The sequence below is a fragment of the Bos indicus genome, chromosome 4 (genome assembly GCF_029378745.1).
Source record: "Bos indicus isolate NIAB-ARS_2022 breed Sahiwal x Tharparkar chromosome 4, NIAB-ARS_B.indTharparkar_mat_pri_1.0, whole genome shotgun sequence".
Taxonomy (NCBI): domain Eukaryota; kingdom Metazoa; phylum Chordata; class Mammalia; order Artiodactyla; family Bovidae; genus Bos; species Bos indicus.
The window spans coordinates 61943992-61961036 of NC_091763.1; the positions used below are offsets into that span (position 1 = coordinate 61943992).

The following is a 17045-nucleotide window of genomic DNA, read 5'->3' on the forward strand; positions in this document are numbered from 1 at the left end:
AAGGCATGCCGCCTGAAGAACAATGTAGTGACAGAGCTGGCTGACAACAAGAGACAAAGAGCTGTGCTGTTGAACACTGCCCAGAGCAACCTGTCTCTTCCTGCTCAGCCCAGCAGACTGTTAAAAGGACTACAAAAGGCTGCTGGGGAGATGACAAGAGCTGAAGAATTTGCTGAATGTGTTACCCTTGATATCAAGAGTAAACCCGAATGACCTTCCCAGGACACATAGTAGAGATTATTAGAATATAGACAAGATCTGAATCCAGGCAGGGAGGCAGAGATGCAGAGGGCTTACATATATTTTATCCACTCAATAATGAATTTGCTGGAAACCAGAATTATTATTTTTCATAATTTTAAAAGGGGTTATAAGTAAAAACTGTCTAAAACTTGAAAATGGGCAAAAGAGACCATTGAGTGTCCTCTCAATGGCTTTCTGGGCGTTGTCTAGCATGCCCAGGTGTGCACTTTTGACTGTCTTTCTATTGATTAGGCTATTTTCCAACCATAGTGGTAGCAGTAACTTGTAGAAAACCTGGTAATAATGCAAACAATTCTTGTCCACAACAAAGCAAATGCATTTCATTTCACCCAGTGGATATAGCAAAGGTAACTACAAACATTACATTTTATTGCCCTTTCAGATATTAATAGATGCACTTTTGCATCTATTAGCAATTTTAAGCATTCTTGATTCCTTATAGATAGATATCTCTGTTCTTCAAATTCCCCATTAAAATAACCTTAATATCTAATAGGTTCTTCCATTAGTTAGTGAGTCACATAAAACTTCTGACACATATTCCTTTCATATTTTCACAGTAGTCATGTTTTTAACTTATTAAGGATTATACTTTAGTAGTATACAAAGAGAGTTCAGGGCCACAGCTCTGGCTATCAAAAACTGTGGTCTGCATTTGACCAGACAATTGAAGGAGTTTCTTATCCACCCTCCCCATTCTGAAACTTACCTGTTCCTTCTCTATAGGTCCAGCAGGCACCATTTTCTCCATCAGGAAGCTTTCTCAAGCCTTTAGACTGGGCTAGACGTCTTTGTTCTGTGCTTTCACACACACACAAAAAAACCCACTCTCTGGATTTGCTTTTCTCCTAACATCGTGGGCAAATCCACCTGAAAATGGCAAAAATCCAAAGAAAGGCAACAGTCAGAACAGTCCCATGTCTGGTTTCTAAAGAAGTGGCAGAGTAAGTTCTGCCACAAGCTCAGACCATGGCTAAGTACCAGACATCGAGGAATTTATCTTACTGGGTTATGAGGCAAGCTCAAGGAGCAGATAGGCAATCATGGGTTGGGAACTAGCTTAGAGCCCACCTATACATTTTCTAACTTTTATGAGAGGCTGTTTCCTCCTGCAGTCAAACTGCCCAAAGTTCAGTTGCCCAAAGCTGCTCCAAGGAGTACAGAAACCAATGATGGTAACTTTTCACATAAAGACTAACAATACTATAATACTGTGCACACCTTGTACAAGTGCACACCTTGTAACAATACACTTAAAAAACTTGTTAGGAGGGTAAATCTCATGTTAAGTGTTATTACCACAAAACTGTTGGAGGTGATAGATAAGTTTATTGCCTTGACGTGGTGAAGGCTTCATAGCTGTATGCTGTGTATGTATGTTCAAACTCATCAAATTGTACACATTAAACATACACAGTTTCAAAAATCAATTATACCTCAATAAAGCTATTGTCTTCCCTGGTGGCTCAGACAGTAAAGTGTGTGTCTACAATGCACGAGAACTGGGTTAGATCCCTGGGTCAGGAAGATCCGCTGGAGAAGGAAAAGGCAACCCACTCCAGTACTATTGCCTGGAAAATCCCATGGACAGAGGAGCCTGGTAGGCTACAGTCCATGGGGTCACAAAGAGTCAGACACGACTGAGCAATTTCACTTTCCTTTCCTTTAAAGCTGTTAAATTTTTAATATGAAAAATTTTTTAAATGATTAATATTGTTAATGTGGTCAAATAGCCAAGGATCGTGGCAAAATAGAATTTGTTAAACCTATTCAAAGCTGTTACAAGCATTCAAACAAACATTATGCTTATTCTTATATAGGGAATAAATATTTAACTTGGTCCAGAAAGAGAGAGAAATATAAGGGAAGCAGGAAGGATGCATAAAGTTTTAAAGCAAAATTAATTAATTAGAAAAGTGGAGAAATGATGGTAAATCCAAAATCCATTCTTTCAACAGGGCTAATTACATTGGCAAGCTCTACACAGCATAATAAAAATGGGAAAAGAGAGAAAAGAGAACTAACCCCCCAAATAAAAATATCCAACATAAAATAATCAATAATGAGAAGTGGATTTAGGTAAGATTAAAAAGATTGTGAAAACTTTTAAGAACATATAATGTACATCTCTATATTTATAAAATTTAAAATCCTGATTAAATGAAATTTTAAAAATGAAAATACAAATGGTCCAGTTTGTATAAAAGAATTTTGAGAGTCTACACAGAACAAAAAGCATGGAAACCTACTGTTAAAGTACTGGATCCAGACAAATGTAATAACAAATTCTTTTGTATGAACACATAGTTCCTCTGCTATGAAATCTATTAAGAGGGAGGAAAATAAAGCTATACAATTTATTTTAGAAAACTAATATAACCTTGACACCAGTACCTCTGCGGGAGACACCCAAACACCCCAACATTCTCCTGTTGACAGTTGTTCAGCAGTGAGCTGTAATTTTGAAGTTCTCTCAGGAGAAGATGAGTGCACGTCCTTCTGCTCTGCCATCTTGCAAGCACATCAACATTTTAGGAATCAGCGAACTAAAATGGACTGGAATGGGTGAATTTAACTCAGATGACCATTATATGTACTACTGTGGGCAAGAATCCCTTAGAAGGAACAGAGTAGCCCTCATAGTCAACAAAAGAGTCCCAAATGCAGTACTTGGATGCAATCTCAAAAATGACAGAATGATCTCTGTTCATTTCCAAGGCAAACCATTCTATATCACAGTAATCCAAGTCAATGCCTCAACGAGTAATGCTGAAGAAGCTGAAGTTGAATGGTTCTATGAAGATCTACAAGACCTTCTGGAACTGACACCCCCCAAAAGATGTCCTTTTCATTATAGGGGACTGGAATGCAAAAGTAGGAAGTCAAGAGATACCTGGAGTAACAGGCAAATTTGACCTTGGAGGACAAAATGAAGCAGGGCAAAGTCTAACAGAGTTTTTCCAAGAGAACACACTGGTCATAGCAAACACCCTCTTCCAACAACACAAGAGAAGACTCTACACATGGACATCACTAGATGGTCAATACCAAAATCAGACTGACTATGTTCTTTGCAGCCGAAGATGGAGAAGCTCTATACAGTCAGCAAAAAAAAAAAAAAAAAAAAAAAAAGACTGGGAGCTGACTGTGGCTCATATCATGAACTCCTTATGGCCAAATTCAGACTTAAATTGAAGAAAATAGGGAAAACCACTAGGCCATTCAAGTATGGCCTAAATCAAATCCCTTTTGATTATACAGTGGAAGTGACAAATAGATTCAAGGGGTTAGATCTGATAGACAGAGTGCCTAAAGAACTATGGATGGAGGTTCATAACATTGTACAGGAGGCAGTGATCGAGACCATCCCCAAGAAAAAGAAATGCAAAAAGGCAAAATGATTGTCTGAGGAGGCCTTAAAAATAGCTGAGAAAAGAAGAGAAACAAAAGGCAAAGGAGAAAAGGAAAGATATACCCATTTGAATGCATAATTCTAAAGAACAGCAAGGAGAGATAAGAAAGACTTCCTCAGTGATCAATGCAAAGAAATAGAGAAAACAACAGAATGGGAAAGACTAGAGATGTCTTCAAGATAATTAGGGATACCAAGGGAACATTTCATGCAAAGATGGGCACAATAAAGGACAGAAATGGTATGGACCTAACAGAAGCAGAAGATATTAAGTAGAGGTGGCAAAAATACACAGAAGAGCTATACAAAAAAATTCTTTATGACCCAGATAATCACAATGGTGTGATCACTCACCTAGAGACTGACATCCTGGAATGCAAAGTCAAGTGGGCCTTAGGAAGCATCACTACAAACAAAGCTAGTGGAGGTGATGGAATTCCAGTTGAGCTATTTCAAATCCTAAAAGATGATACTGTGAATGTGCTGCACTCAATAAGCTAGCAAATTTGGAAAACTCAGCAGTGGCCACAGGACTGGAAAAGGTCAATTTTCTTTCCAATCCCAAAGAAAGGCAATGCCAAGAATGTTAAAACTACTGCACAATTGCACTCATCTCACACGCTAGCAAAGTAATGCTCAAAATTCTCCAAGCCAGGCTCCAACAGTATGTGAACCATGAAATTCCAGATGTTCAAGCTGGATTTAGAAAAGGCAGAGGAATCAGAGATCAAATTGCCAACGTCCATTGGATTATCAAACAAGCGAGAGTTCCAGAAAAACATCTACTTCTGCTTTATTGACTACGCTAAAGCCTTTGACTGTGTGGACCACAACAAACTCTGGAAAATTCTGAAAGATATGGTAATACCAGACCACCTGACCTGCCTCCTGAGAAATCTGTATGCAGGTCAAGAAGGAACAATTAGAACTGGACATGCAACAACAGACTGATTCCAAATTGGGAAAGAAGTACATCAAGACTGTATATTGTCACCCTGCTTATTTAACTTATATGCAGAGTACATCATGAGAAATGCCAGGCTGGATGAAGCACAAGCTGGAGTCAAGATCACCAGGAGAAAGATCAATAATCTAAGATATGCAGATGACACCACACTTATGGCAGAAAGGGAAGAAGAACTGAAGAGCCTCTTGATGAAAATGAAAGAGGAGAGTGAAAAAGTTGGTTTAAAATTCAGAAAACTAAAATCATGGCATCTGGTCCCATCACTTCATGTCAAATAGATGGGGAAACAATGGAAAAAATTAGAGACTTTATTTTTGGGGCTCTAAAATCACTGCAGATGGTGATTGCAGCCATGAAATTAAAAGACGCTTGCTCCTTGGAAGAAAAGTTATGACCAACCTAGACAGCATATTATAAAGCAGAGACGTTACTTTCCCAACAAAGGACTGTCTAGTCAAAGCTATGGTTTTTCCAGTAGTCATGTATGGATGTGAGAGTTGTACTAGAAAGAAAGTTGAGTGCTGAAGAATTGATGTTTTTGAACTGTGGTATTGGAGAAGACTCTTGAGAGTCCCTTGGACTGCAAGGAGATCCAACCAGTCCATCCTAAAGGAAATCAGTCCTGAATATTCAGTGGAAGGACTGATGCTGAAGCTGAAACTCCAATACTTTGGCCATCTGATGTGAAGAACTGACTCATTGGAAAAGACCCTGATGCTAGGAAAGATTGAAAGGCAGGAGGAGAAAGGGACGACAAAGGATGAGATGGCTGAATGGCATCACCGAGTCTATGGACATGAGTTTGAGCAAGCTCCAGGAGTTGGTGATGGACAAAGAAGCCTGGCGTGCTGCAGTCCATGGGGTGGCAAAGAGTTGGACATGACTGAGAGACTGAACTGAACTGAAAAAGTGCCTTAAAAAGGGACAACTATAGACTAAATGTATAACTAAAAATATAATAACACTATATGAAATATTAGCAAATCAAAACTAGAATTACATTAAAAATATACTATGCCCAAGTGAGTTTATTCTGTGAGTATAAGAATGATATATTCTAGGAAATATTTTAATATAATTAACCATATTAGTAGAAGAAGGAAAATATTAGGTCAAAATATCAAAAACACTGGGGTCAGAAATCAAAAATCTATTCCAGATTTTTAAAAATAAACCTCTACTATAGAAAAAAAAATTTAAGAATCCTGAAAATACCATCTTGAAATAAATAGCCACCAAGTAAGGAGGACTTCTCTGCAAGTCAAAAAACAAGAAAAAGATACCAAATATAATCACTATTTTTAGGTATTTTTCTGGAATTTAAAGAATTTTAAGAAAATGAAATAAGATGTAAAAATATTGACAAAAAGAAAAAGATACTTTTTGCAGAAGACATTTGCCTATCTGAAAAAACTAAAAGCATGTACACTATAGAGTAAAATAAGGTACACATGATTCAGAACATAAAAAAAAGTTAGAAAAAAATGTATACACACACAAATAGAGTCCCAGTACATGTAATATCCTGACACAAAGAGAGAAAACAAGAAGAAAAACACTGAAGTTTATAAACTTGTATGTAGCAGGAAGAATATGATAAAGCTGACAGGTACATGATAAATGGAGAAAAATATTTGAAACCTACCTTAAATATTAATGCCTTTGATAAAGAACTCTTAGAAATTGCTGAACACTTTCATTCATTCAACAAATATTTATTGAGTGCTTATTCTTTGTCAGGCACTGTTGTAGATGCTTGGAAGACATAAATGAACAGAAAGCTATAAGTCTCTGCCATTATAGTTCTTACCTCTTCATGCAATTTATTTAAAAAAATGCAAATAGTAATAAAAATGCAAAAATCTTGACCTCCATTAGCATTTAAAGACATGTAAATATAAAAGTTTTATTTTTACTTGTTACTTGTTAAATCAGTAGAGATTTAAAAAATTGATTATTCTCAGTGATGTCAGGGTATGGGAAACACAGACTCTCATACACTTCTAAAAGGAGTATAAATTGGTAGAAAATTTTTGGAAGGCTATTTGGCAGTCTTAAGTGGGCTGACTAGCAATTCCTCTTTTAGGAATTTATACCAAATAAAATACCACTCTAATGGCAGGAAGTGAAGAGGAACTAAAGAGCCTCTTGATGAGGGTGAAGGAAGAGAGTGAAAAAGCCAGCTTAAAACTCATTAAAAAAACAAAGATCATGACATCCTGTCCCATCACTTCATGGCAAATAGAAGGTGAAAAGTGGAAGTAGTGATACATTGCCTCTTCTTGGGCTCTAAAATCACTGTGGCTGGTGACTGTAGCCATGAAATTAGAAGATGATTGCTTTTTGGCAGGAAAGATGACAAACCTAGACAGTGTGTTAAAAAGCAAAGGCATCACTTTGCTGACAAAGATCTGTATAGTCAAGGCTATAGTCTTCCTTGGGCTTCCCTGGTGGCTCAGCTGGTAAAGAACACGCCTGCAAGGCAGGAGACCTGGGTTCAATCCCTGGGTTGGGAAGATGCCCTGGAGAAGGGAAAGGCTACCCACTCCAGTATTCTGGCCTAGAGAATTCCATGGACTCTATAGTCCATGGGGTCGGAAAGAGTCAGTCATGACTGAGCCACTTTCACTTTCACTTTCCTAGTCTTTCTAGTGGTCATGTATGGATGTGAGAGTTGGACAGTAAAGAAGGCAGAGCACCAAAGAATTGATGTTTTTAAACTGTGATGCTGGAGAAGACTCTTGAGAGCGCCTTGGAAAGCAGGGAGATCAAACCAGTCAATCTTTTTTTTTTTTTAATTGGAGGCTAATTACTTTACAATATTGTGGTGGTTTTTGCCATACATTCACATGAATCAGCCATGGGTGTACATGTGTTTCCCATTCTGACCCTCCCTCCTACCTCCCTCCTCATCCCATCCCTCAGGGTCATCCCAGTGCACCAGCTGTGAGCACCCTGCCTCATGCATCGAACCTGGACTCAAATCAGTCAGTCTTAAAAGAAATCAACCCTGAATACTCTTTGGAAGGATTTTGCTGAAGCTGAAGTTGCAATACTTTGGTGACCTGATGCGAACAGCTGACTCATTGGAAAAGACCCTAATGCTGGAAAAGATTGAAGGCAGAAGGAGGAGACAGTTACAGAGGATGAGATGGTTGGATGGCATCACCAATTCAGTGAACATGAATCTGGGCAAACTTCTGGAGATGGTGAGAGATAGGAAAACCTGGCGTGCTGTAGTTGATGGGGTCACAAAGAGTCAGACATGAATTGGTGACTGAATATCAATAACAACGAAGTAAATAAGCAGGTAATTGCAAAAAGAATGTAACCATAAGGATACATACTTCAGTGCTATTTATAAGGGCAAAAAAATTGGAAACAATCTAAATTTGGTACATACACACAACATAAATTGTAGTGCTTGCTTCAGCAGCATGTATACTAAAAAATTAGAATGATGCAGAAAAGATTAGCATGGTCCCTGTGCAAGAATGACAAATTCATGGAGCATTCCATTATACTGAAAAAATGGGTACAAGACTTAAATAAACATTTTTCCCAAGAAGACATACAGATGGCCAAGAGGTGCATGAAAAGATGTTAATCATCACTAATTATCAGAGAAATGCATATCAAAACTACAGTGAGGTATCACTTTACGTTAGTCAGAATGGCCGTCATTAAAAAGTCTACAAATAACAAATGCTGGAAGGGGTGTGGAGAAAAGGGAACCCTCCTGCACTGTTAGTAGGATTGTAAATTGGTGCAGCCACTATCGAAAACACTATGGAGGCTCTTCAAAAACAAATTGAGTTGCCATACCATTCAGCAATCACTCCCCTGGCATTTATCCAGGCAAATCTATAATTTGAAAAGATATACACACCCCTATGTTCATAGTAGCACTATTTACAATAGCCAAGAGATGGAAGAAACCTAAACATCCATCAACAGATAAGTGGATAAAGAAAATGTGGTATACACACAATGGAGTATTACTCAACCCTAAAAAGAATGAAATAATGCCATTTGCAGCAACGTGGATGGACCTAAAGATGATCAGAGTAAACCAGAAAAAGAAAGACAAATACCACATGCTATCACTTGTATGTGGAATCTAAAATACAACACTAATGAAGAGGTCTACAAAACAGAAACAGTCTCAGAGACACAGAGAAGAGACTTCTGGTTGCCAAGGGAGAGTAGAGTAGGGGTGGTGGAGGGAAGGACTGGGAGTTTGGGATTAGCAGGGACAAACTATTAGATACAGAGTGGATAAACAACCAGATTCTACTATATAGCACAGGAAACTATATTTAATATCCTGTGATAAATCATAATGGCAAAATATGAAAAAGAATACATATATATTCAGCAAAGTATATTACTGCATGCAGTGCAAAGTGCTTTACAAAGCGCAGTGTATTACTGCACTTTGCTGTACAGCAGAAACTAATGCAACACTGTAAATCAACTATATTTCAATAAAAATTTTAAAAAGAAATTATATTGTAGAAGAACATACAGTAATACAGAAGTACTGTTAAATGAAAAGGTAGATTGTGTTATATACTGAGAGATTTCATTTTAAATGTATACATATATATATATTTATATGTGTGTGTGTATATATATAAATACACCACTTAAAAATTTGGAAAGATTGACATTAAAATATTAATTAAGGTTTTCTTAGTGGTACAATTTTAAGTGCTTTCCATTTTCTTTCTTGTGATTTAGGTAGTATGGATTTTATAAATTTTAAAAGGACTATTGTTTCTTTTTAAACATATAAAGACATCCATGTACCTCAGAGAGTTTATACTTTGTTGGATCCCATTTAATTATTGCAGATACATCCCCCAGGTTTTAAACAAATCCCCTTAACACTGCACTAATTCTTTCAGGCCTGAGAAAAGGCTGCCAGGAAGAACAGGATCTGACAGGTCTAGGATTAGGTGAAGCAGGTAAAGCGAGTTGCTGAAGCGTAGAGCTGGGTCCCATCTTTATTTCTGTCCACTGTAGATTTTTTGCATTAATTCTGGCTTTTTAAAATATTAAAGTATTATTATTATTGAGTACTGAGAATTTTGGCAACACACACCTTCCTAAATTTTGCACCAAAGGTGAGTGCCTCCTTCATTTCACCATAGCCCCAGCCCTGCCCCTCCACAGCCCCCTGCACTCTCCATGCTCCACAGGCAGCATCTTTACATACATTGCCCCACCTCCTATCTAGCGGGTGCAGCACCCTCCCAGGAACCAGCAAGCGAACCTGGGTGCTTTGGGTGGAGTGAGGGATGGCAGCGATTCTGAACATTCTTGGAGCACTTCCTTTGGCCTGGCCTCCGTGCAAAGCACTTTACCAGTACTATCTGAATCCGCACATACCCTGGTAGGTTGGGTAGCGGAGAATCCTATGCATCTCCCAATATCCTTCTTTCCTCTCAGTAACAGACTTTCCAAACTGCAGCTGGGGACATGGCCATCCAGAATATAGACCACATTTCCCAGACTCTCTTGCAACCTGGTGTGGCTGTGTGATTAAGTCTGAGACGAAAGAAAGTAAGAGAGCTGTGTAATTTATGGGACAGGTCTATAACGGGGAAGGCCATTCCCTTCTTGCCTGCTTCCTCATGGAATATGTGAGTGAGGACTGGAGCTGTAGCATTCATTTGGCATAGATATTAAAGTCAGCTTTAAAAATGGTGTGATCATGTGGAATCTCCATACCTGGCCTGGATTGCTGTGTTATGAGAGAGAAATAGACTTCTATCTCAATAAAACCACTGTTTTCTTGGCTTTCCCAGGACTTGCAGATCAACCTAATCCTAATTCATTCTGATAAATGTTATGATGAGTCCACTTTGTAGATGAGGAAATGATTTAGAGAAGTTAATCACGTTTTCCAAGTTTGCACAGCTATTTAGTGAGATCAAAATCTGAAGCCAGAATGTCTGACTCTCAAGCCCTAGCTCTTAATCCTATGCTATTAAAGTTCCCTGTTTTAGGAAGATTTCCAAATCTGAGCAAAAGGCTCAGAAGCCTAGACTTTTGATGCTCATTCTTATGCTGTTCTCCAGCCCAAGCCTTAAACCCTTTGAGGGCTTCAGCAGGTTGAAAATGGCTCAGCAGAGAACAGGAAATCCTTGTAAATGTCTTCTCGGGTACTACCCATACCTCGCTATGTCCTCAGACCGCCGAGTGACACCAGCACTGTTTATTTGCATGGTTCCTTAAGGATTGTCCATTGTTGTTTCCCAGAACAAGTTACGCTGCTCTTCCTACAATGAGTGGTGGGGGTGGGGATGGGGAAGGGCTGCGTCTCTGCAGACACTTCAGAAATCCCACCACTTTGAGACAGTCTCGAGGAAATCCAGTCCCAGCCTTGGAACAATGTGTAGCCCTGTGGCATTTTGACATTGGGCGTCTCTTCACTGTTGAAGTAACTCAGCACGTGGCAATGTGTTTATCCCCTTGGGTCAGGTCAATGCTAAAGTAAGTTCATCGCCTCTGCTTCTTCAATAACTGATGTCTGATGCATCAGCCGAATGCATTTCAGGCTTATAAGCAGTTCCCTAGATCCACAGGCAAAAAGCTTTCACCATCTCCCCCTCCCCCACTAGTGACCATATCTTAGCATTAATGCATCTGATGGCACCAAGCCTTTGTGGCCTGAGCAAGGACAGTCGCCAAGCAAGGATTGAAATCACATTTTTATTTACATTATTACTTTTCCACAGCTTGGTTTCCTTCAGGCTTTTGATCTATTAGGCCACACCATTTAGTCTGGACTGAATCCTTGAATTACTTTACTTTTTCTTCCAAGACTCTCAAAGAACTTGATAAACTTGTACTTATTAAAATATTCATCAGTAGTGTTAACATATCAGGGATAAAAGTGAAACACTGCTTAATGTGGGAGACAATATACAATCTCAAGTGTAGATTTTGACTCTTTTGTGAATAACAATCATTGTTTTAGGAAAACACTGAGTTTATCCAGCCTTTGTTAGAATCTCCCTATCATATAATGGAAATGTTAAATCTGAGCCTTCTTGTGAAGTAAACTCATATTATCATTTACATATGTCCAGTCATGGCATTAATAAAAGCAGATTGTCTTGGATAAAACACACAGTTAACCTTTAAAATAGATCTGAAAATAAGATTATGAATAATTGTTCTTCTTTACTGTGACTACTGGGCTGTATTTAGTGCCAAACTTTTTTGACAGCTCCTAAGGAGTAAATTGTAAGTATATTGAAATTGTTATCCAAGTACAAGCTGCCACTTCTGTGTAATGGCATTTTTATCCCACAAACTGTGAAAGAAATGGAGCCATAAGGAATCAAAGTAGAATCAGAGGGATTTGTTAGAATAGAAATTCCGATTCCTTCATTCTACTTCTCATTTATTGTCAGACAATAAGTGAGTAAATGCCCACTAAAAAAATCAAAAGATCCATTTATCTTTTGGTAAATAAAATGTGCAACATTCTCAACACAACAGCTTAGTTTTGGAAGAGCTACCCTAAATTCACTACTCACTGGTACACTCTAAATTACCTTCTGTGTATTTTAAGAGTGAGGGACAGGAGGAGAACCAAGAGAGTAAGGCCAAGCTATATTCACTGTAATTGCGGAAGGACCCAAAGAGGGTAGGAGGAAAAGTTAATATCATCTCTTCTTGGACCAACTGGGATGCTTGTGTGTTACACAGAATTCCTTTCCCCGTGTGGTTCTGAGTGAGGATGGCCACAAGAAACATCTGTGGCAGTGACACCGCAGCCATTACATTCTAAAGGCAGCTTGTATCTCCCTTATTCATGACCTCCGAGTTCACCGAGCCGGAGAAAGAAGTTCATCTGCCAAGACAGAGCCTCCAGCTCCCATGGGATCTCCCCCTTCAGCTTCTCTGAGTCCTGGGCCAGGTATGTGCCGTTCTGTGGGGAAGGGTACTGCCTTCTGTGTCCACCAAAATTACAGGTGCAAAAGATAGACACGGTCCCCATTTTCCCTTGTGGGTTCCAGCAGGTCCTCGCTCTCCTCTACTTCACTCTAGTTCGTCTCTCCTCCTGCTGGCCCTGTGGCTCAACAGCAACTTCAGACCCACCCACTGCAGATGCAAAGACCAGCCCCATCTGGAGATTCCTTCACCAACCCCTACAACGGGTTAAGATCTAATTCTGTGCTATCCAGTATAGTAGCCACAAGTCATGTGTGACTATTAACATTACAATTGATTAAAATGATAGAAAATTCAAACTCCAGTTCCTCAGTTGTGCTTGTCGCATTTCACATGTGTACCTAGTGCCTGTGTTACCAAACAAGGCGGAATCAAAACATTTCTATCATCACAGAAATCTATACTGAACAGTACTGGTATAATTCCTGTCATATGTTCCTTATTTCATATCATTTATAGAAATTGTTTTTCTCTGATCAAACACTAGCATTTGGTAAAGACTGGTCTGGGTCAGTGATTTTCAACTTTTTGTTCTCCAGTACCTATGATGGATATTATTCACATGTGTGACACATTTCTATGGCCCAATTCAGATTTTGACAAAATCTCTAAATAGGTTTCCACAAGGAAGAAAAGCAACTTTTTGGCCAACCCAACAGATGGCCCTTGAGAAAATATGAAAGATGCTTAGACAAACAACGAGGGGCAGTCCTCTCTCTGGACAGAGATGTGCACCACATACAAGCTATCTTCAGGCCCTCTCCAATATTCACTCTTCCTATATACATTGGGATCAGTCAAAGCTTTGTGTGTGGAGGGGAGTAGAGAAGATGCTGTTCTTCAGCACTCAGGCTTTCTCCTTCTGTGTGCCATTTCCTACATGCCTGCTGGACCCAGAGGAGGGCAGGGCACTTCCCACAAGCAGAGGCCTGAACTGATTCTTACCATGTTCTGAACAATAGCACAAGAGCTTCTGCAGGTGGGAGACAGAGAGGTATAGTTATTGTTCATTTTATTTTATTTTTTTAGCTCTGGTTGTTTTCATTTGAAAACCCTGGGTTTGTTATGTATTTAAAAAAAATAATACTAGCAATACAAGCTATCTGCTTGTATTATCATTTAACTAATACAAGCAATACAATCTCCTTCCAACTTTAGTAAGAATGGACCCTGGGGGGTTTGGGGGAGCAGAAGTTTCACTTTGTTTTCCAAAATAGAATTTTTAGGTAATAATCAACAGATAATTTCATTATAAAGGTTTATTTCAGACTTAATAGAAGTCATGATAACTTTTAGAATTCACTTCCCTAAAACAGCCTTGATTGAGACAATTTAGATGAACACAAGTGTTACAGGATGAATTGTGTCCCATCCCTCCCCTCATCAAATTCATAACTTGAGATCCTGGTCCTTACTGCCTCAGAATGTGACTATACTTGGAGATTGGTGGGTTTGGTTTAGTTGCTAATTCATGTCTGACTCTTGTGACCCTATGAACTGTAGCCTGCCAGACTCCTCTGTCCATGGGATTTTCTAGGCAAGAACACTGGAGTGGGTTGCCATTTCCGTCTTCAGGGCATCTTCCCGACCCAGCAATTGAACCCAGGCCTCCTGCATTGCAGACAGATTCTTTACCAACTGAGTTATGAGGAAAGCCCATACTTGGAGATTAGGGCTCAGGAAACTCAGAATCACCTTCCAAGAAGTTTGATTAAATATAGTATTATGTCCAACAACAAAAAAATCCTCTAATCATATTACCACAAAGAATTACTAGGATTGCTGTTTGATTACTAGTTTGACTTTTCAGCCTGTGTTCTGGCACCTGCAGGCATACTCAGGAGTTCACCCTGGACTTCACAGATAATATACTCTGTATGGGTACCTGAAGACATACTCAAGAGTTCACCCTGGACTTCACAGATAATATACTCTGTATGGGTGTCAAGATTATTTTTATGATTGGATGTCGTTTTTTTAACAGTCCACATTTCTAGTTGCAAAACAACCAGAATCATCTCTAACCAGTTAAAAAGTAGGAGAAAGACTTATTGAAGGATATGAAGGAACTCAGACTTGAGGGGATGCCCTAGAGAAAGGGGCTGGAAGCTCAGCGCCTTGCACCAATGCTCAAACACTTCAGAGAAAAATGGCCTGATGAGGAAATCATGGTCTCTGCTGCTGGCAGGCATGAAGTACCAGGGATTTATTTATCTTTACTGCACTAGCTTATTTCACCTGTTTTGAAGCCATTTCTGCAACAGGATCTTCTGTATGGAAGTCTTGCCCAGGTATCCCTGATTGCTGGACATCTGGGTCATATGCTGTGTTCTGAAAGCGGCAAGGGAGGCAAATAACTTATACTCTGGGAGACATAGGTATTTCAGTTAATAAAGGGGGTCATTTAAAAGTTGATGGGCAGGCAAAAATATGACAAATGTCCACTATAGACCTTGAATTATTTACTAACTATGCTGTGCTTTGTTTAACATCTAAGCCTCTAAAATGATCAGAAAAGTCATGTCGGATAGATAAAGATGTGATGATGAGAAACAAAAACCAAGTCAAATATTTTCAATCAGATTTTCACTAGAGTATTAAACAATACTTTCCACAATCAATATGTGTTCAATATTCTCAGAATACTTCACAAGTGCTTATTAATAAGTAAATAAATGTTGCCATATAAAGTGGTCTTTTTCCTTAGTGAGAACACCAAAACCATCAGAATCTAAAATGTTGGATTGTAATTCTAGCTCCTCATTTTCACACCCTCTAATGGTGTCGATCTCATTCAAGAACATAGTTTATCTGTTGCTATGGTAACTTTGTTTTCCAACAGGAAAACTGGGACACATGGATCCTACCAAGAATCTTGGTAATTGTTTTTGGGCACAAGAAGTAAGTTAACAGATGCTGCTCAAATATTAAAACAAACGTCTTGATGGTTGATGGGAACAAGAGAACAGAATATATCAAGCCAGGACTATTCCATAAGAGTACTCCAGTATTCTTGCCTGGAAAATCCCGTGGACGGAGGAGCCTGGTAGGCTGCAGTCCATGGGGTCGCTGAGTCAGGCACGACTGAGCGACTTCACTTTCACTCTTCACTTTCATGAATTGGAGAAGGAAATGGCAACCCACTCCAGTGTTCTTGCCTGGAGAATCCCAGGGACGGGGGAGCCTGGTGGGCTGCCATCTATGGGGTCGCACAGAATCAGACACGACTGAAGCAACTTAGCAGCAGCAGCAGCATGATGTGGTCATGGTACAAACACATGGTAAAATGTGTTTGCTTCAACACATTTGCTTCAGGAGGAAGTTTTGTAGGCATTAGTTAATTCAGTCATGCATTCATTTTTCTATTGTAACCAATATTTCCTGAGCACCTACTATGTGTCAGACACTGATCTAGGATCTCATGTTCCACAAAGGTTTTGCAGTCTAATAGCATAAAACAGATAGGTAAGCAAAACAATGCAGTAAGAGCTTGAGATTCTAGGACAGAAATTTTACAAATCTACTTAACCACACACTGCAATATAATTACATAACAAAATGTGAATATAACTTCTCCCTATGCTATGCTAAGTCACTTCAGTCATGTCCGACTCTGTGTGACCCCATAGACGGCAGCCCACCAGGCTCCCCCGTCCCTGGGATTCTCCAGGCAAGAATACTGGAGTGGGTTGCCATTTCCTTCTCCAATGCATGAAAGTGAAAAGTGAAAGTGAAGTCGCTCAGTCGTGTCTGACTCTTAGCGACCCCATGGATTGCAGCCTAACAGGCTCCTCCATCCATGGGATTTTCCAGGCAAGAGTACTGGAGTGGGGTGCCATTGCCTTCTCTGAACTTCTCCCTAAGTAACTGCAAAAAAGTTATGTATTAGTATCTTATTCCCAATGCATAGGAGATCTCCAAGTGTTTTGAAGTCAGTTATATCTGCTTTTCTGTTTAAAGACTTTGTTAGTTTCACTTTGAAACAGTAAAATGTCAATACACATCCAGAACTCAATTGATAGAAGATTTCAGTAAATACAAAGGTAAATACCATGATTACATTAGCGCATGTACAGAACAGATGTCTAGTGAAAAGCAGTCCTTTCCCCATTCTGTCTTAGGCAATTAATTATTTTAAGGACTTTTTCGAAACAAAACAAACACTAAACTCTTCTGTGAAATCTCTGAGACCTCTTCAGTGTTCCTCCTGAATTCACACATCTCTATGGGAGCAAGCACCACCTTATTTGATGCTACAGTATTTATTTATTTTTGTCTGTCTCCCATCCTGCGCTGTGCGTTCTGTTCTATCCTTGGCATGGAGGGTCTGGAAGATGAGCAATCACCTTGGAATAAATGGGCAGATGATGGAATAGATGAAGGCATCCCTTTATCAACCAGCAAAGTGTGAAGAGCAGTTTTCTAGTTGAG

The 17045-nt window shown here is 39.2% G+C and overlaps 1 non-coding gene across 1 annotated transcript; it reads left to right on the forward strand.

Annotated features, from left to right (window-relative positions):
- The first annotated feature begins 8065 nt into the window (after nt 1-8065).
- On the forward strand, nt 8066-8168 carry LOC139182827 (U6 spliceosomal RNA). The gene has a single exon (XR_011566399.1). It is a non-coding gene; the product is annotated as a U6 spliceosomal RNA (small nuclear RNA).
- Nucleotides 8169-17045: the final 8877 nt, after the last annotated feature.